At 38.1% G+C, this 25,681-nt stretch overlaps 1 pseudogene; it reads right to left on the reverse strand.

Annotated features, from left to right (window-relative positions):
- Positions 1–24,190: 24,190 nt before the first annotated feature.
- On the reverse strand, positions 24,191–24,309 carry LOC148543185 (5S ribosomal RNA; annotated as a pseudogene).
- Positions 24,310–25,681: the final 1,372 nt, after the last annotated feature.

Here is a 25,681-nt window from a genome sequence, read left to right on the forward strand (position 1 = left end):
GGGGAAACAGAGCTAAAATCTTGTTACAATTAGAAAGTAAATGGATATTTACACTAAACACTATATTCCCCAAAGGTCTCAATGAAACGCTAGGCCTACAATGCTTCTTATAAATATAATGTACATTATTATATATAATTTCCTTGTAGTTCATCTGTTTTCGTTTCTAAGGAATTCTTTAACAATATACATTACAATACTTGTTGTTAGATGAATAATCATGGAAACCTGTGACCCATTATTGCCTTGGGAGCCACTTGCCATAATGTGTTGTACAATATTGGTCTATACTTATGATTGTAGGGTTAGTATATATATCCACAGCTGAAAATGTATTACACATAGGCATTTTTGTATAATTAAGTACATGTAAGCTAATCTTATTGAACAGGTTTCTTATATATACTGTTACAACATCATATGTGTATTCTGTATGAGTATAAGTGTCATTTTTATATAGTTTTATATGTTTATTTTAAAGTATTGGTGTAAGAGATGGCTGGTTGCTAGGCAACCATGCACAGCCATCAGTGGTCCACTCACACTGCAGGCGCAGTGTGCTGACGTCATATGGATGCGCAGCATGGTCTCAGCATGCTCCGGAGGGCGGTCGGCACTGGCGTCCTCCAGGTGAGTGTGATTATGTGTCCATGTTATTGATTGGTGTATGTATATATGTATGTTGTTTGTAATATGTCTGTATCTTGTCCCTGATGACGGGGTGACTCCCGAAACGTCGGCATATTAAAGGACTTTTATATATATCATAACTACAGTCTCCAGAGTGCCGCCTACATTGGTATCATGTGGATGGGTTTTCAGCCCTAGGAGGGCACCGGAGCATTTGCCTATATTGACAGGAGTGCCGGATACAGTTGAATCTATATATATATATATATATATATATATATATATATATACAGTCAGGTCCATAAATATTGGGACATTGACAGAATTTTCATATTTTGTCCTCTATTCACCACCACAATGGCTTTGAAATTAAACAAACAAGATGTGCTTTAACTGCAGACTTTCAGATTTAATTTGAGGGTAATTACATCCAAATCAGGTGAACGGTGTAGGAATTACAACGGTTTCTATATGTGCCTCCCACTTTTTAAGGGGCCAAAAGTAATGGGACAAACTAAACAATCCTAAATCTAACTTTCACTTTTTAATTCTTTGTTGCAAATCCTTTGCAGGCAATTACAGCCTGAAGTCTGGAATGCATAGACATCACCAGACGCTGGGTTTCATCCCTGGTGATGCTCTGCCAGGCCTCTACTGCAAATGTCTTCAGTTCCTGCTTGTTCTTGGGGCATTTTCCCTTCAGTTTTGTCTTCATCAAGTGAAATGCATGCTCAATTGGATTCAGGTCAGGGGATTGACTTGGCCATTGCATAACATTCCACTTTTTAGCCTTAAAAAACTCTTTGGTTGCTTTTGCAGTATGCTTCGGGTCATTGTCCATCTGCACTGTGAAGCACTGTCCAATGAGTTCTGAAGCATTTGACTGAATATGAGCATATAATATTGCCCGAAACATTTCAGAATGCATTCTGCTGCTTTTGTCAGCAGTCACATCATCAATAAATACAAGGGAACCAGTTCCATTGGCAGCCATACATGCCCACGCCATGACGCTATCACCACCATGCTTCACTGATGAGGTGGTATGTTTTGGATCATGAGCAGTTCCTTTGCTTCTCTTCTCTTCCCATCACTCTGGTACAAGTTGATCATTGTCTCATCTGTCAATAGGATGTTGTTCCAGAACTGTAATGGCTTTTTTAGATGTTGTTTGGCAAACTTTAATCTGGTCTTCCTGTTCTTGTGGCTCACCAATGGTTTGCATCTTGTGGTGAACCCTCTATATTCACTCTTGTGAAGTCTTCTCTTGATTGTTGACTTTGACACATATACATCTACCTCCTGGAGAGTGTTCTTGATTTGGCCAACTGTTGTGAAGGGGTTTTTCTTCACCAGGGAAATAATTCTTTTGTCATCCACCACAGTTGTTTTCCATGGTCTTCCAGGTCTTTTGGTGTTGCTGAGCTCTCTGGTGTGTTCTTTCTTTTTAAGAATGTTCCAAACAGTTGATTTGGCCACACTTAATGTTTTTGCAATCTCTCTGATGGGTTTGTTTTCATTTTTCAGCCTAATGATGGCTTGCTTTACTGATAGTAACAGCTCTTTGGATCTCATATTGAGAGTTTACAGCAACTGATTCCAAATGCAAATGTCACACCTAGAATCAACATCAGACCTTTTACCTGCTTAATTGATTATGAAATAACGAGGGAATAGCCCACACCTGTCCTTGAAATAGCTTTTGAGTTGATATTCCCATTACTTTTGGCCCCTTAAAAAGTGGGAGGCACATATTGAAACCATTGTAATTCCTACACCGTTCACCCAATTTGGATGTAATTACCCTCAAATTAAATTTTAAAGTCTGCAGTTAAAGGAAATCTTGTTTGTTTCATTTCAAAACCATTGGGTGGTGAATAGAGGCCAAAATCTGAAAATTCTGTCAATGTCCCAATATTTATGGTCCTGACTGTATATATATATATATATATATATATATATATCAGGGAGAATGATGAACGTCACTCAGATTCTGTACAACCGCAAATGATGCAAAGACACAGTCTCATGTAGAGTCAACATTTCGGGGCAGTTGGCCCTTTTATCAAGGCATATGAAATAACCAAAGACAAACAAAAAAATTAAATACCTGAGTGATACACCACCATGATATCGCTGCTCCACGCAGTCCCATCTGAGACCTGATGATGTAATTGGCGTGCGACCCGCTGGCAGTTGGGATCTCACTGGGGGCGTGGTCATGTTGTGTGCCCATAACCAAAGTGGTGGAGAACACTAGTAATCATAGCGCAAGACCTAACAATGTAAAATCATGCCTGTGGAATACAAAAGAAGATACAATATATATAAGTCTTAAACATATGCTAATAGGTCCATGAAGGGACAAATAGAGAACACAGTAACATGTAAATATAAGATCATTGACACACATCTGAAATAACGTAAATACAAAAACTTCACAACCTTTGGCACTGCCTCTGAAAGCAGCAGAGAAGATCAAAACATAAGTCACCGACTCATAAATACAAGATTACAAACACAATTCATCTTACAAATCCGCGATGAGTTGTTCCAAAAAGTTACTTCAGACTCCAGATGTTTTCAATAGGTTAATCCATATGTAAGAGAAAAACATCAAGAAATAATATATGGTAATAATGTTCAATATTTTCACACCCCAAAATGTGGGTACTGAATATGATATGGTGAAAGTCCCAATCCAAGTGGTTCTTTTTTTTGTAGAGGTATCCAAAGTCCCGTTGCAAGCACCCCACACATGACCAGGATTTCATACACAGATGCTTACATGAGAAGAAAAAGAAAGAGAAAAAGATACTCTCTTTTTGTTGGGCACTCAAACTACTATAATATATAAAACTTAGCTTTTAATATGTATGCTATTAAAATAATGAAATAATGTGACAAACATCTATACGTGAACACTGAAAAAACAAAACAAAAACAACATGTAATCTGGGCCACAGTAGGTCAAGTTATGAGTGACTGATAAGTGACAGGGAAAAAAGTTTTATATATATCCGATCTCTAAATCCCAGTATGGGTCAGACACAAAAATTATGACGCTGTGGTCAAAAAGGTGAAAATGTGTATATATTGAAGGGGATTTATATAAGGAAATGTAAAGGATATCTGCCTTTCAATGTAATAGTCGGTGACTACCTAGCTAACTCCCTGTAAATAGGGATAGTTCCAAAATTGCTGTCTATGCTGATAAATTTCATATATGAAGCATCATCATATGGGAACAAATGTATAATACCACAATAAATGATTACTCAAAATAACATGCGAGCAGAAAAATACATAGACCACATAAATTACAGTTGTTCTCCAGATTGCTATCTAAATTGATAAATTTCATACATGGAGCATCATCATATGGGAACAAGTGTATAATACTACAATAAATAAAATATAATGTGCGAACAGAAAAATAAAAAAATTGACCACATGAAGTTTTTTGTTGTCCATACCTGACTTGGAGAGCCCCAGTCAAGAGGAGACTTTCTGACATCACACCGGCACTTAGCTAAAACAACAGCAGCTGCATTTATACAAGTTCCATCGACGGCTGGATGAGCCTTCTGCTCACTGGCTTAGTGCTCACAGTGGTGATTTCCTCCTCTACCTTCCGAGCTGGACCCCCGCATGCACTGTCAGCGGCCGTGACTCTCAGCTCTATCCACAGCAACCGTGGTCAGCGTGCACGGACTGAGTGCCTACAGCGGATGTCCTCACGTCAGAGACCGATTCCTGTATAGATACCGGGGCACATGTACATGGACTGTGTGTACTTACTGAAGGTTTGGACACATTTTCAGGCAAAGGTGAGCCGTTTATCCATCTCATTCTATGGCTCTCATTCAATCAGCCTTTTTGGAGATCTATTCATTAGCCTGCTGCTTGGTGTATATAAACTCATCAGTTCTTATTTTATCAGTGAATATTAACATTGGACTTTTTTGAGTGACACTTACTTTATATTTATTCATCATTTAGAGAGATACTCATTTCCTATTCACCTCCATCTCTGAGGAATAGCAGTGTACTCTTATATTGCTACATATATATTGTTTTTATTGATTGTAACATTGTTATTAAATTATTTGTATCTTTGTTCTACTAGCGCTACATTTGTTTATTTTTTCTCCTATCTTGATTTTGGTGGGTTGCAGGTCCTACACATTGTAGTAGCTATTTGTAGATCAAATTGTTCTTAGGTTGAGCATATTTGCACACTATTCCTTTCTTCCCTTTGTTAGTCACATAAGAATCTGTCAAAGATTAGGACCTCTTTTGTAAGCACACATAAATGGTGTTGTCTTAACCATTCTACGAAGGGTCTATGTTGATAATAGTTGTTTTTTGTATTTTTTTTTTAAGATTTGTGACAGATTGTCAAAGGTACTAACATTTAATATTTATTCTGCAGTAGAGTCTTTCTGGGACCAGTAGATTGGAATAGTAAGCCGTTTATGTCCTTTTTGTATACAATGATTAATGATAGCTGGTGAGTACCCTCTAGTTAGAAACCGAGATTTAATTTTATCCATTTGTACTGCTGCTTTGTCAGGTGAGGTATTATTTCTAAGTACCCATAGGAATTGTGAATTTGGAAGACTTTCCTTTAGTGCCACTGGGTGGTGACTTGTGGCATGGGTATTGTATTTCGGTCTGTGGATTTTCTATACAAAGTCGATCCCATTTTGGATCCATCGCTGATTGCAATATCCACAAAATCCTTCTTATTCTGTTCAGCATTGTAGGTGAATCTAGTGAATTCAAATAGTTAACCATTGCAAGAAATTCAATTTGAAGTGCCATACAAGTGCCTACCTGTCATTGCCGAGTGAGTACTAATTTTATTCAATGATGCTGAGTGATGATTAATTTTATTCAATGATGAGGAGATTGCTTCTATTTTGGCTCACCTTGCATGTAAAGAGAAAGAGAGGAATGGGCAGAGAATTGAACTCGTGTGGGATCACATGACAAGTAGAGCTGATAACTGCAGAGGGAGATTGCTGCCATCTGGGCTCACCAGGTATTTGGAGGACAGTAAAGGCACCCTCTGCAAAAGCAATTTAATCCAACATTCATGGCATCAGAGGATATTATGACTGAGATGGTGTCGGAGCGCCCTCATAAGGACATATCTCAAGCTGTTTGTCCCCATCTGTATGTGGAGTACTCTGTAATGTGCTGGGCCTCTATAATAAATATAATAAATATAAGTAATAATAGTAGTAAGTAAACCACATTACATAGGTGCTTTACAATTAGTTCACATGCACAAGTTATAAGTACTGAAGCCATGTAATGTACTCTCATATATCAAGGTAACACCCCAGGAGTCACAACATACTTTCCTCTCCTGGGCGAGAATATACACATGCTTCATTGTACAAAAATACACACAGAACATATGTGTTACATTGTACATGGAACATACATGCTGCGCAAGCAAAACATGCATGGAAACCACAAAACGCATGGAACCAACATGTGTGTCCAGAGATTACATGGGAAGCTTTGCCAGCAGCTCAGGTCACCATGGCAGCCCCACAACCCATGCTGCTTGGCCTAGAGCTGGCTGCCACTGAGCCCGCTTACCATGGGGTTGGGGAAACCAATCAAGTGTCCAATTATGTGCTGAGGACAGAGGACACAATGTTCTATTGCCCAATCCTGAGCTGGGTGGTGTAGCCTGAGTTATGTCAGATTAGTAATCACATTATTATATTACCTACAAGCTTCACCCCACCAGATTACATGAATAGCTGTTGCTGTAAGAAGCCCAGTAAATGATCTCTGTAATGGCTTCCTGATTAGGAGAAAGGATTGGTGTGTGTAAAGCCTATGTTACTCGAAGGATCACAAGGAACATTGCAGTGAAAACCCAAACAAAATCTGTCCATTTTGCAAGGCCAGGAAATTGCACTCCAGGAAAATGGGGCTGACACACCTCCAATTCCACGAATGCCAGTCATCCCCACCCCACCCCATAAATGCCTCTGTCTGACACATATGCGCAATGCTGATCAGGCCCTTAGAGGTTTATATTTACAAAAAATACAGAAACCATGAACATAATACACAGTTGAGGCCACCATTTTGGGTGTTCTTTAGTTCCAAGGATTACTCATCCACAGAGGCACCAAGTGATGTAGCCAACTTTGGCACACTGCATACATTACACTGAAAGGATTAGGCAATGCCTGGTGGATGTGACATGTAAAGGGAAGGCACTAAATAAAGATATACAATCCCTACAAAATCGTCAGATCCATTCATTGTTCATCCTATACAAGAGTACCACAATTTGCGAGATATACAATATATGGAATAAGACATTATGTATATACAGTAACACACAACTACAGACTCCAAACAACTATGTATTTTCCCATATTTACTCATCATATACCAACTCATAAAAACAAAGACACTCCTGAAAATCACCAAGTAACATCATCACAACATTATCCACAAACAGGATGTGGCTGTTTTTCTTAGCTTAAATTCTCACTGCTGGAAACAGGGCAACTACACTTGCTCCACATGATGTCCAAAAGCAGATGCTGTCAACAATTGGTCAGTAAAAATCAAAGGCGGAACAGAAACAGCAAACTCAATGAAGGTTGACAGCAATGCCAGTAGAGACCATCTGCTGAAGTGATATTCCAGTAAATCTTCTAAATACTGTAATTTGTCCTAGGTGTGAGGACACTACAAGGATCTACAATGTAATTTCAAACTGCCTATGCAAATTTGTATCTGTATTAATTTGTGAGTATATGATTATGTGGGAGGTTGGATGCAAGGCTGATCTTAAATGCAGCTTCTATAAATGCTATCTGCATACCGTGAATGACGTAATTAATTAATTAAAAATGGGCTGTAAAGGATTAAAAAGCCAAATGATATATTTTATAACACACCTTGTGACATGCACTGGAATGTGAAATTGGGAATTACAACATTGTGACTATTCTGCACAAAAAAAAAATCAAATGTAATGAACTTAAAATATGAAAGAAAACTGCATGAACAGGGTATAAAATGGTGATGAGCACACATGCTCTGAAAATTAAGAGCATGACTTCATATTCACATCATAATACTGACAAGTCCAAAACTGAGAAAGAGCATATGCCACCGATTCAAGGTTTTTCACAGTAATTATTGCAAAGAATCTCTGTAGACAATAGTCAATAGTACCATTACGAAACTGGGAATGTGATTGTCTGTTCCAGTGCTTTAGCTGTCTGACTATAAGGATGTAATTTCCTGAGAAAAGGAAATCAAAACAAGTTTTTGACAAAAAGATCATAGGAAATGAAAATACCTTATCTGTACAGATTGTGTGATAATCATTTAAACAACATTAAGTAAAATAATAACATTGCATCACATAGATGAATGTGTGCTTTACACAGCAAATGAAACACTTCACAAAATGGTAGTGCATAAGTATTTTGAACAAAAGCATTATAAATTTCCTTTTTGCATATAATAATGGCCATAAAGTCATGCTAATCTCACTTTATATATATTATGGTGTACTTAAACTGCTTAGTCTTGCATGCGTCTAACTGCTTAATGATCAGGGTTATTTTATATCTATTTTTAGGTTATTCATTTAACTTCATTAAAAGCACACTAAAGATTTTAACAGAAGCTGAAGAATAGTAGTATTTGGCCTGGTACGGGGAGGGTGAGGAGTTCAGCCTTAACTAGTCCATTTGCAAGTATTGTCCAATGCCATTAATCATTAAATCATGCAAAAAAGTAGTTAATCTTATTAGTGACATCACTGAAGCATTTAATTATGATACCTGTGGTCAGTGCCATCATATAACTTCTCTTTTTACACTTTCAATAGCTGTCACCAAATTCAGTCTTGTTGTCTTAATGATATTTCATTAAGATAACAAGTAAAGTATGTTCAGTAAAAAATAGCGTAGAGTTGTTTTGGTTTTGGATTTGTCGTCATCTGTTTTGGTTTTGAATCTGGATTTCTTTAAACATTAAAACAACAGCTAAATCATATAATTTGGACCTGTTTTGTTCATATAGTCTTATTAACATCCTTAACATTAATTTCCAGTCAATTTAACCACCACACAGCTGACAATATTGTTTTCACCAATATTAGCCTAGGGCTGCAGTGAGCTGGCTGGTTAAACCACAGTAAGTGACAGAACAGCAGCACAAACACTTGGCAGTTTAAAATAATATACTGTAGCAAATTTATGAAACATAGTTGCACAGCCATTGTAGACATGATTGCAGTTTAATAAACTATTCAACCCTATAGAATGTTTTAATTAATCAAGAACTAGATCAGCTACCCGGAGCTAGCACAAGTAATTTGAGGTGGAGTATTTAATGGAAGCCAGGTAAAAGATTGCTTGAGTTATTGATTACTTACAGTAAAAACTATAAAGAAAAGTAAATTGGAGACATGGCACAAACTAAAAACTAAAAACAAAATTCCAAAATCCCAATGAGATTTTTTAAAATGGAAACTGAATCCAAACAGCAAATCACAGGTCTTAGAACAATACAAGAGATTCAAGGCAACCTAATTATTAATTATATGATTATATGTAGAGATGAGCGGGTTTGGATTAGTTCAGATTTTCAAGAGGCAAAACGTCATCTTTCATGGACGAACATCATCATTCCTGGACAAAAGTATAGGAATGATGATGTTTGTCCATGAAAGATGACATTTTGCCTCTTTCTGAGACCGGATTTTTGGCAAGAAAAATCCTAACTTGGCAGGAAAATCCGAACTAATCCGAACCTGCTCATCTCTAAATATGATTTGATGATACTACTGCTGGTGATGGATGTCCTAGCAAGATACAGAAAAACATGAACACCCCATTAAAATACAATAATATATGCTGCCTGTCAAACTCATAAATAAAGATAATATGTAGGATGCAACTACATCTGTGGAGAAGCTGCAGGTAATGAGCCTATACACCTGAATGAGAAGCTGGTGATGAATGGTTTTGCAATATACAGAATAACATGAACATCCCAATAAAGTACATTATTATTATACATTGCCTGTCAAACACACACAATCTTGGCAAAGCCCTTAATGAAAAGTGGAGCACAATGAAATTGTCATTGGGCCCTTCCACCAACCCTTATATTGTATATTAAAAATGACATGCACAGTTTAACAAATCAAGCACTTCAGCGACAGGGACTGTCACTTTTGTGACTGAAGTGCTTGGTTTGTTTGGGCCTCCACAAATCAAGCTGCCACTGGGATAAAGGCAGGTTACAATGCTATTTATTATTGTCACAGTTGGAAGATTACATTATCTTCATCATCATCAATCTCATCACTGTTGTTAATATTATCATCACACAATATTACCTTATCCACACTGGAATCCACCATTACAGAATTCTCTGTTTGTTGTAATTGGTGGAAAAGGTCTTCCTCACAGAATTTGTAGTTCATTATGTATAATTTTTGGAAGAAGCCTCCTACTTCGATCACTTACAAGACCTTGATTGTGCTAACTGCTCTTTCTGAGTACATATTGAATAGTGGACAGCTTAAGTAAAGCAAGGCTAGTTTGTACAATAGCTCCAAATTTAATTTTTTCTCCAAGTATTCAATGGGACTGTGTGACTTGCCTCTTTGCATATTATCATTAAATAATTCTATTGATCTTACTTTATCAGATTGAGTCATGGTAGAGTGTCACAATATATGGGCAAATCATTTTAAGCTTGACCAGATATCATAATGCTTCACTCTAGTGCATTGAGGTGATTAATCATCACCACCAGTGGGTCTCATGGGAAAGGTAATCTTTTTCCTTGCAGCAGCATGACTTGCTGATAAGAACCTATTTGTATCTCTTAAAATTTGCATCAGTTGGAAATAAATAAATTACATAGGAATTAAACCTAGGATCAAGCATAGTTGCTAATTTTCAAGATTTGGCAAACCCTTTGGTCATTGTGAAGTGATTAAGGAACTTGATTTACAAGTCCAACATACTTAGCAGACTTGTTTAATCTCCTACTTCATCTTCTCTAGCTGCTTTCTCAGCAGTAAAATTAAGGGTATGACCTGTCTTTGGCTGGCAGTGTCTGAACTTACTTAATTGTTTATAATTCCAAATGGTTTCAGTAGCATCCATAAAATCAGATTCTCCAGTGTGCTGGACAAACATTCTCATGGCTTGATGTGTAAGTTTGGATGACTTGTTGCTGTTCATCCAGTCATTGAAGCATATAAAGGGTGGAATTCTACCTGGTTACTACCTCTTGCATCAGTTGGTGGGATGGCAAAAGTATGGCAATGACACTGTCATTGCATCTGCTGCAATCTTCTACATGCAGTTACTGAATGATGAATATGTCCAGAAATTTTACAGGCCATAGCCAGCATTTCCTGCATGGTTCTGTACCAAGGCTGTCAACATGCATAAATTTGGGTGCCAAAAGTCCAGATACCCTTGGAGTGGAATATCAAGATTAGCAAAGTTGCAAACATCAAAGAATAAGAGAATCTGAGTATAGACAGACCTTTATTTACATGTATAATAGAAATGTTCAGTGTAAGGATCAGCATGTGTTATGAGAGGCTGGCAGGTGCTAAAAACTATGCTACATGGAAATTTGTCAAGGAAATGCAGTTAAAGCTAGTTATGGAAGTTCACTAATAACTCTGGTTATAATCCAAATTTTTATTATGTAGATGCAGCTATAGATACAAAGATGTCTAGCAGTGGAATCTCATGTTTATTCTATTGTCCACAAAAAAGCTACAGCATATGGTATGCAAATGGATTATGAATATACAGGTTTAATGAGCAGAATTAACCTTAAGTGCACACTGTATGCAAAAAAAGCATAGTGATTTTAAGAATTTTAGAATTCATAGACAGAATGTTATGCTTCTCTAAGCAATTGACTTCAGTTAGCATCACAATAGATCACAGGTTCTCAAACTTAGGACCTGATTCACACCCGGTCACTTGTCGCGCTTGCTCGCTCTGAGCAATTTTTGCCCATCTGCACATGCATATAATTCACATATAATTCACAGCGTGCGTGTGCAAGCAAGTCTTTGCAATCAGATTTTGGTTGCTCGTAAGCCACTATCAGGTTGCTACTTTGAGTGACAGTGCCGTTTGTGGGTGGTAACAGGGGAAGTTGCTTCTAAATGGGGGAGTGATGTTGCGAATGCAGGCATCAGGCCGACAAAATGCAGTTTAATGGGTGTGCATAATTAACAAAGTAGCATCAATGCACACATCACCTGCATGTATTTCAGCCAGCACTGATCGCAGTGCTTGTGGCGGGGAAAGGCAACCTCAAGGGCTGCTCCGATGGCTCTCAATGTTACCAATTAATCTAACAACTCCAGGAGATGACATGTGTTATGAGGGGAAAGAGGGCGTGTTTATACACTAGTGAGTGCTCAGTGCCATAGCTCGCTAAGACATAGAGAGCATCCATATGCCAGCGAGCGACTGCATCTTGTGAGCAGGTCTGAATAAGCTCCTTAGTACACAGGACCCTAAATATTGCATGTTTTCTAGGTTTCCTCACAGAATCACAAGTGAAATAATCAGCACCACCTATGGATCATTTCTCGCTGAATGTGTCAGCGAGTAATGAATACACCTGTGCTCCTGCTGGGTGACCTGGAAAATGTGACCTATGTGGGGTCCTGAGGACTGAGTTTGAGAACCTCTGCAATAGATGATGAAGAGGTTGCTATGGAAATGTTGCAAAATCTTACACAAGAGTATGACTTCTTGGTAGTAGCATTAGAGTTCAGTTCTACGAAGTTGACCACAGAGACTGTCCATGCTGAATTAGTACAGTTTAAAGAGTGTATACCTACTGAAATAAATTCTGAAAATTCTGTTCAATTGTTTAAAAGTTCAAAGATCAGAGAATCTAAGTTCAGATGACTGCTGGTAAATGGTCTCAGGAGCCCCAAGGAATTTCAGCTGTAATGAAAATTGGTTTAAGTCATTGAAGCTGCAGGAGTAAAAAAAAAAGTCTGATATATAGAAGGCAAGGTCCTAAAAGTCAAGACAATTACTCTATGCTTAAGAGGCTTCAGAGTGGTATGGTGACTATGATGTTACAGTCCTGAAAGATCAGCATGTGAGAGCTGTGAGAAGAGTAAACAAACACATTGCACCTTTACGATGTTTGCATACAAAGTACAAGTGCCATTGGAGTTAGTGTATATGGGCATGTGTTGAACAATGGAGGTTATATTCTTGAGTGGCAGGCATTACTTCATGACACTTATCGATGATGCTGCAAGGCTGACACATGTTTATTTCCTAAGAAACAAAAAAAATAGTAAGTTTAAAGTGTACAAAAATATCATTGAAAACCAAATAGGTCAGAACCTAAAAGTTATAAGATCTGACAATGGTGGAAAATATGAGAAAAGAAGGTTAACTGAGTATCTGAAAAAAAATTGAGTACAGCCCCAGATAACTGTTTCCTAAACATGTGAACCATATGGCATCAGTGAAAGAGCAAAAGGAACAATAGTTGAGAAAATCTATATATTTGTTGAATTATTAAAAACTTGACAAGAAATTTTGGGCTGAAGCAGTGAGAACAGTTATTTACCTTAAAATTGTATCACCTACAGTGGCAGTCAAGGAGATGACACCATTGGAAGTATTGACTGGTAAAAAGCCAAATATCAGCCATTTACATGTATTCAGAAGTAGAGTTTACACTCATGTACCCATAAAGGAAAGACACAAACTTGATTTCATGTAAATCTTTTGCATCATGCTAGGATTCTGTAATCAGTGCAAAAGTTAACATATTTGGGACCCTAACATCAGAAAGCTCATACTGTCACAGGACGTTGAGTTTCACAAGTCTACTTAAGATAGTGTTAACAAGAATATATTGGTATACCATAAAACTAATATGCTAATGCAGCAGGAGGTATCTAGTGTAAATAGACACCTCCTGACAGCATCATAGATCTGAGTCCTGTGTCCTAAGATGCAGCATTGGATCTTCTGTGAAGCCATCAGCAATCTTAGTAACCCTGAGTATACTCAGATTGTCCCTGGCAGCTCTGTAGCTGTGGCCAGGAAGTCTGCAATGCAGACCCTAGCTTCAGTCCTTTCAGAAAATGGGGGTGATACAGAGTAAATCACACCCTGAGGCCAGTACAGGTAATTGGAGGTGGAGTATTTAGTGGAAGGTAAAACATTTATTACTATAAGGAAATGTTAATCTGAAACATGAAACTAATAATACCCTAGCTTCAAAACATAAGTTTTCAAATGCAAACTGATTTCAAACAGGAAATCATAGGCTTCAGGTCAGTGCAGGTGATTCAAGCCAAATAAGCAGCCTAGTAGAAAAATATATAATCACAAATTCTCCAACCAGCAAATCACAGACCTCAGGCCATTACAGCTGGAGTAACAGGCTAGTAATCTTTACACAAATACAGTAAAATAGGCAAATTGTTTTGGGCCCTCCCCCACCCTTATGTTAAATATAAGGACATGCACAGTGTTTGGTGTGTTTGGGCATTTTGCTGGTTTGGTTAAACTAAGATACCAATGAGCTTAAGACTAACAGTGTAAATCATACTCAAGTTCAAGATGTCATCTTACTCATAATCACCCTCATTACTGTGGTTAAATCATCATCAAACACTATTAGCTTATCCCATCTGGAATCCACTGTTACAGAAGTCTCTGTTTGTTGTAGTTGGTGGCAAAGGTCTTCCTCATAGAATTTGTATTTAATTTTGTTTCATTTTTCACATGGTCCCTGTATATGCTAAACACTCTTTCTGATAACACTCTGGTGGGTGGGCAGATGAAGTACACCATAGCAAGTTTGTACAAGGGGCTCCAAATTGGCTTTTTCTTCCCTTCCAACATTCAAAGGACTGTGTGTGAAATACTAATTTGTACATTAAAGCATTCTTCCTTCATTATAATGATACTTACTGTATCAGATTGAGTCATGGTGGAGATGTGAAAATATATGTGCATTTCTTTTAAGCCTAACCTGATGTCATAATATTTTACTCTGGTGCACTGAGTTGACTCATTATCATATGTGGATCTTTTGAAAAAGGTGATTTTTTTCCTGGCAGGAGAAACTGAAGCAGGAGACATTGTCTCATGCCAATTGAGCTGATAACTTGCTCACATGGAGCTCTTTGCATCTCTTTAGATTTGTGTCAGTAAAAAAAAGACATCACATCGGACTTGAACCTAGAATCAAGCATGGTTGAATGTAGTTATCCAAATACAAGATGTTGCAGACCCTTTGGTCCTGGTGAAGCAAATAAATAATATGATCTACAAGTCCAACATACTTAGTGAAATTGATTAGTTTCATCTCCTCCTTTAGCTGCTTTTCCACTAGTTTAATTAAGGGTATGACCTAACTCAGGCTGGTCATGTCTGAACTCACTTCATTGGTTACATTAGTTTGAGTTGATTGCATACAACAGAGTATCCTCCAGTGTGCTGCAGTAAGGTAACATGCCCTCCCTCTCTCTAACTCAGGGCTTGATGTGTATGTCTTGATGGTTTGTTGCTGTTTCTCCAGTCACTAAGGTATATAATGGTTGGTATTCCACCTGGTTATTACCTTTTGTTTCAGTAAGTGGCATGGCAAAATAATTTTTTTTGCTACTGCTGCCATTTTTTACATGAATGCTGAAAATGGCCAGAAAATTTACAGGCCACAGCCAGAATCTCCAACACGACCTGTTATTTTTTAAGAAATTTTGAACCACCTAGTTTATTGTATGCGCAAAACATGATACATGATGAAATTAACCCAGATGTAATGCTCATACAATGTTAGATCCATCTGACAAATCCTGAGGAGAAAAACAGAGACCAGATGCACCATACAACAATTAATAATTATACATCATATACATGGTTTTTGGCATAAATTTGGCCATAATTATGAGATTACCCACCAGCATCAAAGTAACCTCATCAGGTAAGTCCCTAACACTATGGGGGTTCATGTCTGGGGTGTGGGGCACCCCCAAAGCATCCCAGCCAAAACACCGCAGGGCACCACACAAAATAAAAAAAAATAGCAGTGAAGTGTTGAAGTGTTAGGTAAGTGAGAGTGGCTGCTTAGTGTTGAAAATGTTAGAAAAATTTAAAATAAATGCGTGAAAATGTAACATAAACAAAAACAAACACAGTCATATAAAGTGTTAAAAATAAGCTTAACTGGTGATGCCCCAAATAAGTCCAGCCAGAGCAGTTCAAGGGGCCCCATGCCCCAAAATTCACCCCATAACTTGCTATATAGTAATAAATGCATAATGGTCTTATCTGTGATTTTGCTCTACAGACTGTGTAGTCAGTAAATGATGGGCCCCTAACTAAAAACATCAGAGTAGTAGTATTAAGTCTCAGCTAGGTAGCACATCCCATTATAAAGAGCTAAGGTGTGCAGTCCAGGCCCCCTTCCCCTAAAATCCTGAGGAGAGTCTTAGTGGGGTAAGACATTTTGTAATCACATCCCTGAATTTTTCCAAAACATTGACATACTGTATGTATGTTTCTTAATGAAGCCAGTGATGCAGAGAGTAATCTGTCTGTGATTGAACTGGCATTGTGTGTTAAATACGGCTGCTGAAGGCGATACACAGTCATGTAATCTTAAATGTTATCAGAACCACTTGCCCTGTATCTGTAGTTTAGTGGATAGTTACATATCCTAGGTAAAGAATTACTTTTTGTTTTACATGTCAATGGTGGATATTGGATGCAGATCTAATGCTAACATAGCCATCATGGATTAAGTGATCGGCTGTGCAAAAAGATGGTGGCTATCATACTTAGTTCCTCTTGCAAATGATTGTTTCACAGACCATTGTTGCTTTAAAATACTAGTATTGTTGGTCCCCTTCTGTGTTGAAGATTCACCACCAAAAGCAACAGCCCTATGCTTCTTGGGAAGTCAGTTTGCCTTTGCATATTGGATGCAGGAGGACTTCCTCTGAATGTGAATGAGGAGGTTGATGGTAAAGGTTAAAAAGGAGAACAGTTACTAAGGAGTTACTTATGGGGCTCTACCATGTGGTGTGTGTATCCAATAATGTAGTGAGCAGTTGTATAGATAGAAGGATAATCAGTCCTCTCATGCAAATAAATGAACAACAGAGTAAATAAAGCTCTCAATCAATACAAATTGAATCTCAAGAATTCATATGCACATAACAATAAAAAGCGCATGTGGGTGTATAGATAAAACTATATCAGCACAAGAATAAAGTCTAAAAAATGAAGAGTAAAAATCACTCAGTCCACATGAGCGAATGGTTATGTTCCAAGCAGTGTAGTTAATTTAGGAGCATGAATCCAGAATAAAGTCCATAATCATAAATGATCTTTGGTATCAACCAAAGCCCGGTTTGGTTGACAGTGTGGCATAGAAGCTACACTATTACCAGGATGAGGATACCAGCCCAAGGAGATTATCCATCTTGCTGCCCATGTGATCCATTTTCTGCAGCTCGGTGAGCGGCTGTCCATTTTTGTTGCTTTTCCTGACCGGGACCTTGGTACTTATTTCTCCTGATGAACTGATTGTTTCTATTTGGAATCAAGTGTTCTATCCATGAGAAGACTGTGGATTTTTATGCTGTTTTTTGTATCAATAAATCTGTTACCTATTAAAGAACTGGATGTTTCTGCAGGATTTCTCAAACCAAGAAACCTTGATATGTACGCATGATAGAATTTAATTGTAAGCACCTTTTCAAAAGTATAGAGTATTCTGGGGGATAACTGACTCTATTATCCACAGGATAAAAGATACCTTTTACGTGCATACGAGCCAGAACCTGAATTTAAGTTTTGACCTGACCGTTCATGAAGGAGAACGGGGATTAATAGGAGTGCTGATCTAGATCATTACAAGTGATCTGGCCCCCATATATACACTGTTCTCCTATATACTTTTCTCCTACAACTATTAAGTGCTGGTTTCCTCTCATTTGCATTATTTTCATAATTTACTGTTGCTAATTACTACATTTAAAAAGGGTTCAGATATGGCAGGAGGAGGCTTTAGAATCATAAAAGTCAGACTCGCATATAGCACTCATGGACACTTAGGGGTACATTTACTAAGAATCGAGTCTGGGAGAGTTTGCAAACTCTGGAGAGTTTCGGCATTTTTTCCCACTCGCAAATTTACTGATGTAAAACTTGGGAGAGAGATCTCATTTGCTACGGGAAAATACTGGAGAGTTAGCAAACTCTATTCACTTTACCATCGGCAAAACTCGAGAACCTTTTCACTGGTGAAAATAGGATTCGGGAATTTACCAAGCAGAGAGTTTCTAAACTCTCATGAGATGGAAAAACTCATGAAATAAATACACCTGCCTGTGATCTGCGAGTTTGGCAGAAACATACACAGATCACTGTGATCCATGTATGTTTCTGCTTGTAAATAGAAAAAAAAGTTTAAAAGTTTAATAATGACATAGCCCCCTTGAAAAAAAAGACTAACCAGCCCCGGACTTGCCAGCCAGTCCTGGTTCTTTAGATTACGGGGAACAAAATGAGTAGGATTCAGTAGCACCAATCAGCTGGGACCCACATGGAGGTGCCGCTCATTGGGAGGTGCCGCTCATTGGCTAAGTCCACATGGGCCCCAGCCAATGAGCAGCCGCTAATGTTAAGCTGCTGCTGATTAGCTCGTGACCTGGCACTAATGATAGCTCATTCTCTATGAGCTGTCATTAGTGTACTATAACAACATGCTGAAGCATGTAGTTACAGTGTGTCCATGACCCTTCTTGGATTTCTGCAGAGAACATTGTGGTACAAAAGGTTAGTATTGGATCTTTTTTTCAGGCACTTCCAAAGGATACTTTACGCTGAGAAGGGGACATGAACATCTGGCAGCAGGTGAGTATGTGTGAGTGTGTATGGATGTAATAAATCTTTATTTTCACAGTGTGTGTGTCTTGTGTTTTTTACACATTTCTTTACAGGTGAACTACACATACCAGTGGCCCCTTAAAGCCCCACATACTGGTACTTGTGGTGCTCCAAGTACCAGCATGTGAGGGAGGCTTGCTGTGACCTGCAGTTCTACTGTAAAGACAATGTTGTTAATTCTATTTTTAACACTACACCTACACTATCAACCTGCCACCCACCGCCCAGGGGTGGCAGGGATAGCCCCGGGCTATCAGCCTAGGCCAGGGGTTCCCTGGAGAGGGGTACCACTTTACGGGGGTTCCCTAAGTCCCCAGGGAACCCTGGCCTCAGCTGCCTAGCAGTCAGGGCTGATGCTGCGGCTGGGGGGCCTGGTGAAAGGGTTTCCCTGGTTATGGCATCAGTCCCCCACTAGAAAGGGTCTGGTGCTGGTTTTAAATATAGGGGTAACCTCACACATTTTTTCCCACTATATTTTAAACTAGGTCTGGCCCTGAAGCCTGGTGCTGGTTCTTAAATTACGGAACCATACTCATTTTGTTCCCCGTCATTTTAAGAAACAGGACAGGCTGGCAAGTCCGGGGCTGGTTGAGCTTTAGGGGAGCTATGTATATTTTTTAAAAAAGTATTATCTCATATCTTTACAGGCTAGAACACAAGCAGCTTACACATATCTCACTGATATGTGGAGGCTGCTTGCTCGGGAGAGTTTTGCAGAGAGAAGACACTGCAATCTCGGGTGAGTAATCTCCTGCAAAACATGCTACTCAGGAGAGAAATTTCATTCTACTTCACCATCGGACATCTCACTCTCAGCTAAACTCACTTCTTGGTAATTTTGAGTCTCAGGAGCCTCAAATCACCTGAGTTTCTGCATAGTTATTAGAGTTGAAAAAAAGCAAACTCCCCCAGACTCGATTCTTAGTAAATTTACCCCTTAGATTCTACTTAGGAATCTGTGAAATTTGTGAACACACAACTTGTTCTTCAGCATTAATGCTCTTTTTTTTGCACTGATTTTCCTGTTTTAGATGTGACACATCTAGACGAGAAGGTGGTGCATGCATGGCTACATAAGATTTTGTTTGGCCCTAACTTCCAGAAAAGGCATTCTAGTTCATGAAAGAGCAGTAGCAGAACCACAACTCACAAAACAGGCCATAGTCTGAGCCTCTCTTTGCCACTGGATGAGGTGTATGGCATGTTGGCATTTTACATTTTTCTGCCATGACCTTTCCCTTTATAATTGGAAGCAATTTTTTTTTAAATATTGTCAAACATTGAGTAGATTTGGAGTTTTGCCTTCTTAACCCTTTTAATTTTTTAATTATAGATGTTGAAGAAGTACTACAACATCCTACGTTAGTACTGGGATGCTCCTGTTCTTCTATAGCTTGATTCATGATTGATTTGCACAAGGACAGGAGTAAAGCTACTATATTAGAACTTGTGACTGCCACCACACCAAGAGAATATGCAATCAGATAGGGAAATGAGGGGATGCTACCTATAACATCCAGTTTTATTATAAGACTTGAGAATTTTTTTTAAACCAGAATAAAATATCTTTTTACAGCTTTTAATATTTTGGGGTGCAGCTGATGGGGTCAAAACACAGAGTACAGTAAGTACACTAATATACACTGCCCCTCAAATACATACAATCTTCCCTTGAAATATATATTATAAAGTTAACTTTTAAAAAAATGTCTAACTTGTGGTGCAGCGCTGATTGGCTGTGACCTACATGCCTGTCACTCTACAGCACGTGGGTCACAGCCAATAACACATATACCTATTCTTGTCTGAGGTGGAACAGGGCAGTCATTTTTTTGTTTTGCCAAGACCCAATGGATGCTACATGGAGAAGGGGACTGACCTGCACGAGGACAGAGGTGAGTATTGGATTTATTTTTACAGGTAACCCATTGGATTTCTACTTGGAGACAGACTAGCTGGCAGTAGGTAAGTATGCGTGAATGTGGTAGGTGTGCAATAAAATTGTACAATCTATGGTGTGTGTGTTTTGTGTTGTTTTTAACAATCTTTTTACCATGGTGGAAAGGGTGCCAGCTGCCTGCTGACACCTGTAGTTCAACAAGTGCCAAAGGACAGGCACACTGGCACCTGTAGTTCCACAGTAAAAAACAATAGTTTATATCTATTTTCACCACTATTACCCCCCATACCCACAGCCCAGGTGTGCGGGGAAGAGCCCTAGGCTTCAGCGTAAGTCTGGGGTGCTCCTGAGAGAGGGGACCCCTTTAATGGGGGTCACCAACTCCCCTAAGATCCCCGGCTTGGGCTGACCGGTTTGTGGTGATAATGCTTTGGCCGGGGAGACCTGGTGAAAGGGTCCCCTGGCTGTGGCATTACACCCCAGATAGATTTGAGCCCAGTGCTGGTTTTAAAAATAGGGGGACCCCTCCACAATTTTTTCCCCTATTTTTAAAACCAGGACTCGCTTAGCAGCCTAGTGCTGGTTCCTAAAATATGAGGGAAACCTACTAATTTTCCCCTGTATTTTTAGGAACCAGAACTGGCTGAGCAGTCCAGGGCTGGTTATGCTTTTTTTTGGGGGGGTTACCTTTTTTTTTTTAGAAAAATTAACACTTTAGTTAGTTTACATTCAGAAACATACACAAATCACACTGATCTGTGTATGTTTCTGCCAAACTCGCAGCTCAGGAGGTGGTCTATTTGAAACTTCTATTTAGCTGCAAGTTTGCTACAATTACACCTGTGATTGTAATCATGATTCTTAGTAAATTCCCGAATTGTATCTTTTCATTGAAAGTACTTTCGAGTTTGGCCAATGGTGAGTTTAATCGAATTTGCAATCTCATCCAAGTTTTTCATTGTAAAGAGACAAATCTCTCCCAAGTTTTTCTTTAGCAACTTTGTGAGTTGAAAAAAATGCCTAAACTCACCTGAGATTGCATTCTTGACCAAACTCGAATCTTAGTAAATTTACCTAAATAAATGCAATATCAGACATTATGTTTTGCATCTATAGTGTTGCAAATGATGTACAGAACTATAAAAGGAAATAATTAAAATCCTGCAAAACAGAATATTCTGTTTTCTGGTATTAGAACTGTTCACTCGTTTGAGACCGCTAATTAGCACTTAAAGATATGTTGTGAAAATGACTCATGTATTATTCAGTACATCAGCACTACTACATCTATTGAAGGAGTGTAATGGCCATTGCTGGCGGTTACCAGCCAATTGTGCCTGATGCTGTGAAGCTAACAATTAAGCTGAGTTGTGGATCAGCATGTGAATGGAGGTCTCAATTGGGTAACTTTATGCAGAGAATCCACATAGTCATGGGGTAGAAAAATCAGTCTTACAATAGTCTGGTGCCTCAGTACCGCAGACGTATAAGTGTGAAGCTGGTGATGAACACATGCCTGTGGGTATGTCAAACAGGTGTATTGGCAGACCAACTGAGTGATGTCAACACGTTTCATCTCCCTAGCAACTGATACTTTTTCAAGACTATTGGCACTTCTCCTTAGTACCATATTTATATCAGAGTTCCACTATGTCTTAATTAGTTATAATAACTTGCATATAAAATACGTATTAATTTAAACATGTTAAAGAATAAGCAATATTTAAAATCTCCAGCAATGGCATTAGCACTCCTAGAAGTAGTAGTGCTGCTGTACTGAATAATACGTGAAGTGTTAATCAGCGGTCGCAAACTGAACAGTTCTAACACTGGATAACAGAACTTTCTATTTGGCAAGATTTTAATTATATACATTTTATAGTTCTATACATCATTTGCAACATTGTAGATGGAGAGAAGGATATCAGCTTAAATACTTTGTATGTACATTGTGAACACTGTGTTTCAAAGTTCTCAATTTCAGGGACATGAGCTTTATGATATATGTATGTATTTTGTGTCAATTTTAGATTTTAGATTATTTATGATGTACCAGTAAAATATTTATATTTGTATTACATTTGAGCCTCATTTATGTTTCTTTCCAAATGGGGAACAATTGGTAATTTATGCCTACATATATATATATATGGAAAAAGTGAATGATATAGCGACAGTCGTCACTTAGAAAGTGCACAGTGCAATAAAAATATATATAAAAAAATTATTTAATCAAAAGTTCAAAAGGACACACTAACATGAATACATGAAATAAAAACGCACATATTACATATGATTTTAAATGTCAGATTAATATTTAAAAATGAAGGAGCAAAGATATTAATAATATTAAATGATAACTGAGTTAAAAAACAGATACATAAATCTCAACACCAAAGTGTTGGAATAAAGTGCAAATGGAAAATGGTAAGTATTGCACAAGCCCAATAACATAAATAAAAAACAAATGAACTGAGAATAAGGTTCTAAAAACAGAAATGAGTTCAAAGGTGCTTAACTTAATAACTCAAAGGCAAGAGTACAGCTTCCCCAACGCGTTTCATCCAATGGGACTTTTTCAAGGGATGTTAGCTAGCAGGCATGAGTCCATATTTATACCAAGCATAAACAGAACTAATTAGTCAGCCTCATTACAATTAGTGACCTCATATCCGGTCTGACGGAGTGATTTAGCAAAGGAAACTTCCAAACCACTCCTATAAATGAGTTATATTATTTATAACATAAATGGGATTCCAGTAATATCCAGATCTTCCTAATATTAAGTAGAACTTAGCGTGAAACTAAGCGGTACTTCCGCCCAAAAGACTCCAGGTTTCCACCCTCAGTGTCAACATCCGCCCTCTTCTGGGTCTTAGGCAATGGGATCGGCGTCTGCTGTGACTTCCGCCCTCACTTCTGGCTCCACGTGGCCTCCGTCCATCAATATCCGGGAATGGTATCGCGGGTGGTCAACTCCCATCCAGTCCACGTGACCTCCGCACAGATTCCAATGCTCGTCATCTCCGCAAGCACCCGCCCATGGACGACGTCATCTAACTCTCACTCAGGTCACGCGCTTCCAGAAATAGGCACTGCCGTGGGTCTGCAGAAGCGAAAAAAACTCAGTAATTTTTGGACACTTAAAAGCGCCATTTTGGGAAAGGGTAACTTAGCCCAAACTGTTAATGTTAATAGATACACCAATTGAATAGGCATAAAGTGATAGTGGCATTGTAAAACAATAAGCCTCAAATATAGCAGCAGATTTTAAGAATACAGCATCGAGTTCTAGATGGCAAAAAGGAAGATGGAGTAATAAAAAAAAAAAAGGGAGAAAATTTTTTTGATATAAGATATAGTACGATAGACGACATGGTATAAATCACTGACTAGTTAAAAATAATAAATATTAATGAATTAATAAATATAAAAGAAGAATATAAGAATACACTGGCTGATTAAAAAATAGTAATAGGCAAGCAACGGTCTTAATAAAAACTTTGAAAATATCTTTAAAACTAAATTATTTATGAATAAATTAATTATTTAAAGACGGAGGAGGGGGTGGATAAAATTCATGAGTACCACGGAACAAAGGTAGAGAGTTAAAACCATTCAGAGACCCAGTGGCTATCTTACGCCCTGTTGTAAGTATGTATGAACACTACAACACTTGGTATTCCCAGGAGGTCTCCTATCCCAGTACTGGCCAAGCCCATATATGCTTAGCTTCCAAGATCGGACGAGATTGGGCATATACACAATGGTTTGGTTGTAGGTTGTTATTAACATACACAACTACCGCCTTGTCTCTTACAAGAATGGGGCACTCTCGTAACTCTCATTAAATCCTTGTGGAGCCATGGTATTTAACTCGAAGATCCAGAACATATCTCTTCTTGATAATTTGTTCCCTAGATCACCCCCTCTCTCTCCTAATTTAACATGCTCTATTGCTTTAAAAGTTAAGTCCTCCGGATAGGAATCATGATAGACAGAAAAATGTTTGGACACCGCATGTCCCTCGACCTTGTTCCTGATTTTGCGAACATGTTCTTGAATTCTCAATTTTAACGGTCTCTTAGTTTTCCCCACGTATTTTAAACCACATTTACACTCCAAAAGGTAAATGGTGGAGATGGTATTGCAGTTCATATAGTTCTTAATTTTAAATTCCTTTGAACCATCAAAGTTGTGAAATATTTTCCTTCGTGGATGGATATATTTACAGACATTGCAGTGTCCACACTTATAGCAACCTAGACACTTGGGGAGAATTTCGTTGATTTGAGATGTCCCACTCTTAATCATGCTTGATGCTAGAATGTCCTTTAGGTTCTTATTTTTCTTATAAATTATATCATGCCTTGAGGGGAGGATCTCTTTCAGGACTGGGTCCATGAGCAAGATATGCCAGTGTTTCTGTAAGGAGCTCCTAATTTTGTTCTCGTGTCCATTGTAGGTGGTCACAAAAGGCACACAATCTTTTTTCTTTCCCCAATCTTTGTTTCTATAATTCAGCAGGTCATCCCTTGGCAAGTCTTTAGTTTTCTCTGCTGCCTGTGATAACAATTCAATAGGGTAACCTTTGCATAGGAATGTCTCCGTGTAGACTTGAATTTGTTCTTCACAATCTTGTTCTCTCATACAATTACGCTTGATTCTATAGAACTGAGAATAGGGGATATTGGTTTTCCATCTTTTAAGATGTCCACTTTTAAAATGTAAATAACTATTAGTGTCGACCTTTTTAATATAGTTATTCGTAATGATCTCATCATTAGCATATGATAAGACCAAATCTAAAATTTCCACCGATATATTACTAAAATGGGACGTGAACTTCAAATTAAAATCATTGGTTGCAATATATGTTAAAAATTGATTAAAAAGTTCCTCAGAGCCTTCCCAGATGATTAAAATGTTGTCAATATATCTTTTGTATAATACAATATTTTTATAAAATGGGTTGTTCTTGTATATGTAGCTATCTTCCCAATGTCCCATAAAAATGTTCGCAAAGCTAGGGGCAAAAACAGTACCCATAGCTGTGCCACATATCTCTTGATAAAAAACATCCAAAAATTTTAAATAATTGTGAGTAAGGATAAAAGACATCAAGTCACATAAAAATTCTTGATGAAGGGGACTA

The sequence above is a fragment of the Taudactylus pleione genome, unplaced genomic scaffold (assembly GCF_031769625.1).
Source record: "Taudactylus pleione unplaced genomic scaffold, aTauple2 ptg000005l, whole genome shotgun sequence".
NCBI classification, from domain to species: Eukaryota; Metazoa; Chordata; class Amphibia; order Anura; family Myobatrachidae; genus Taudactylus; species Taudactylus pleione.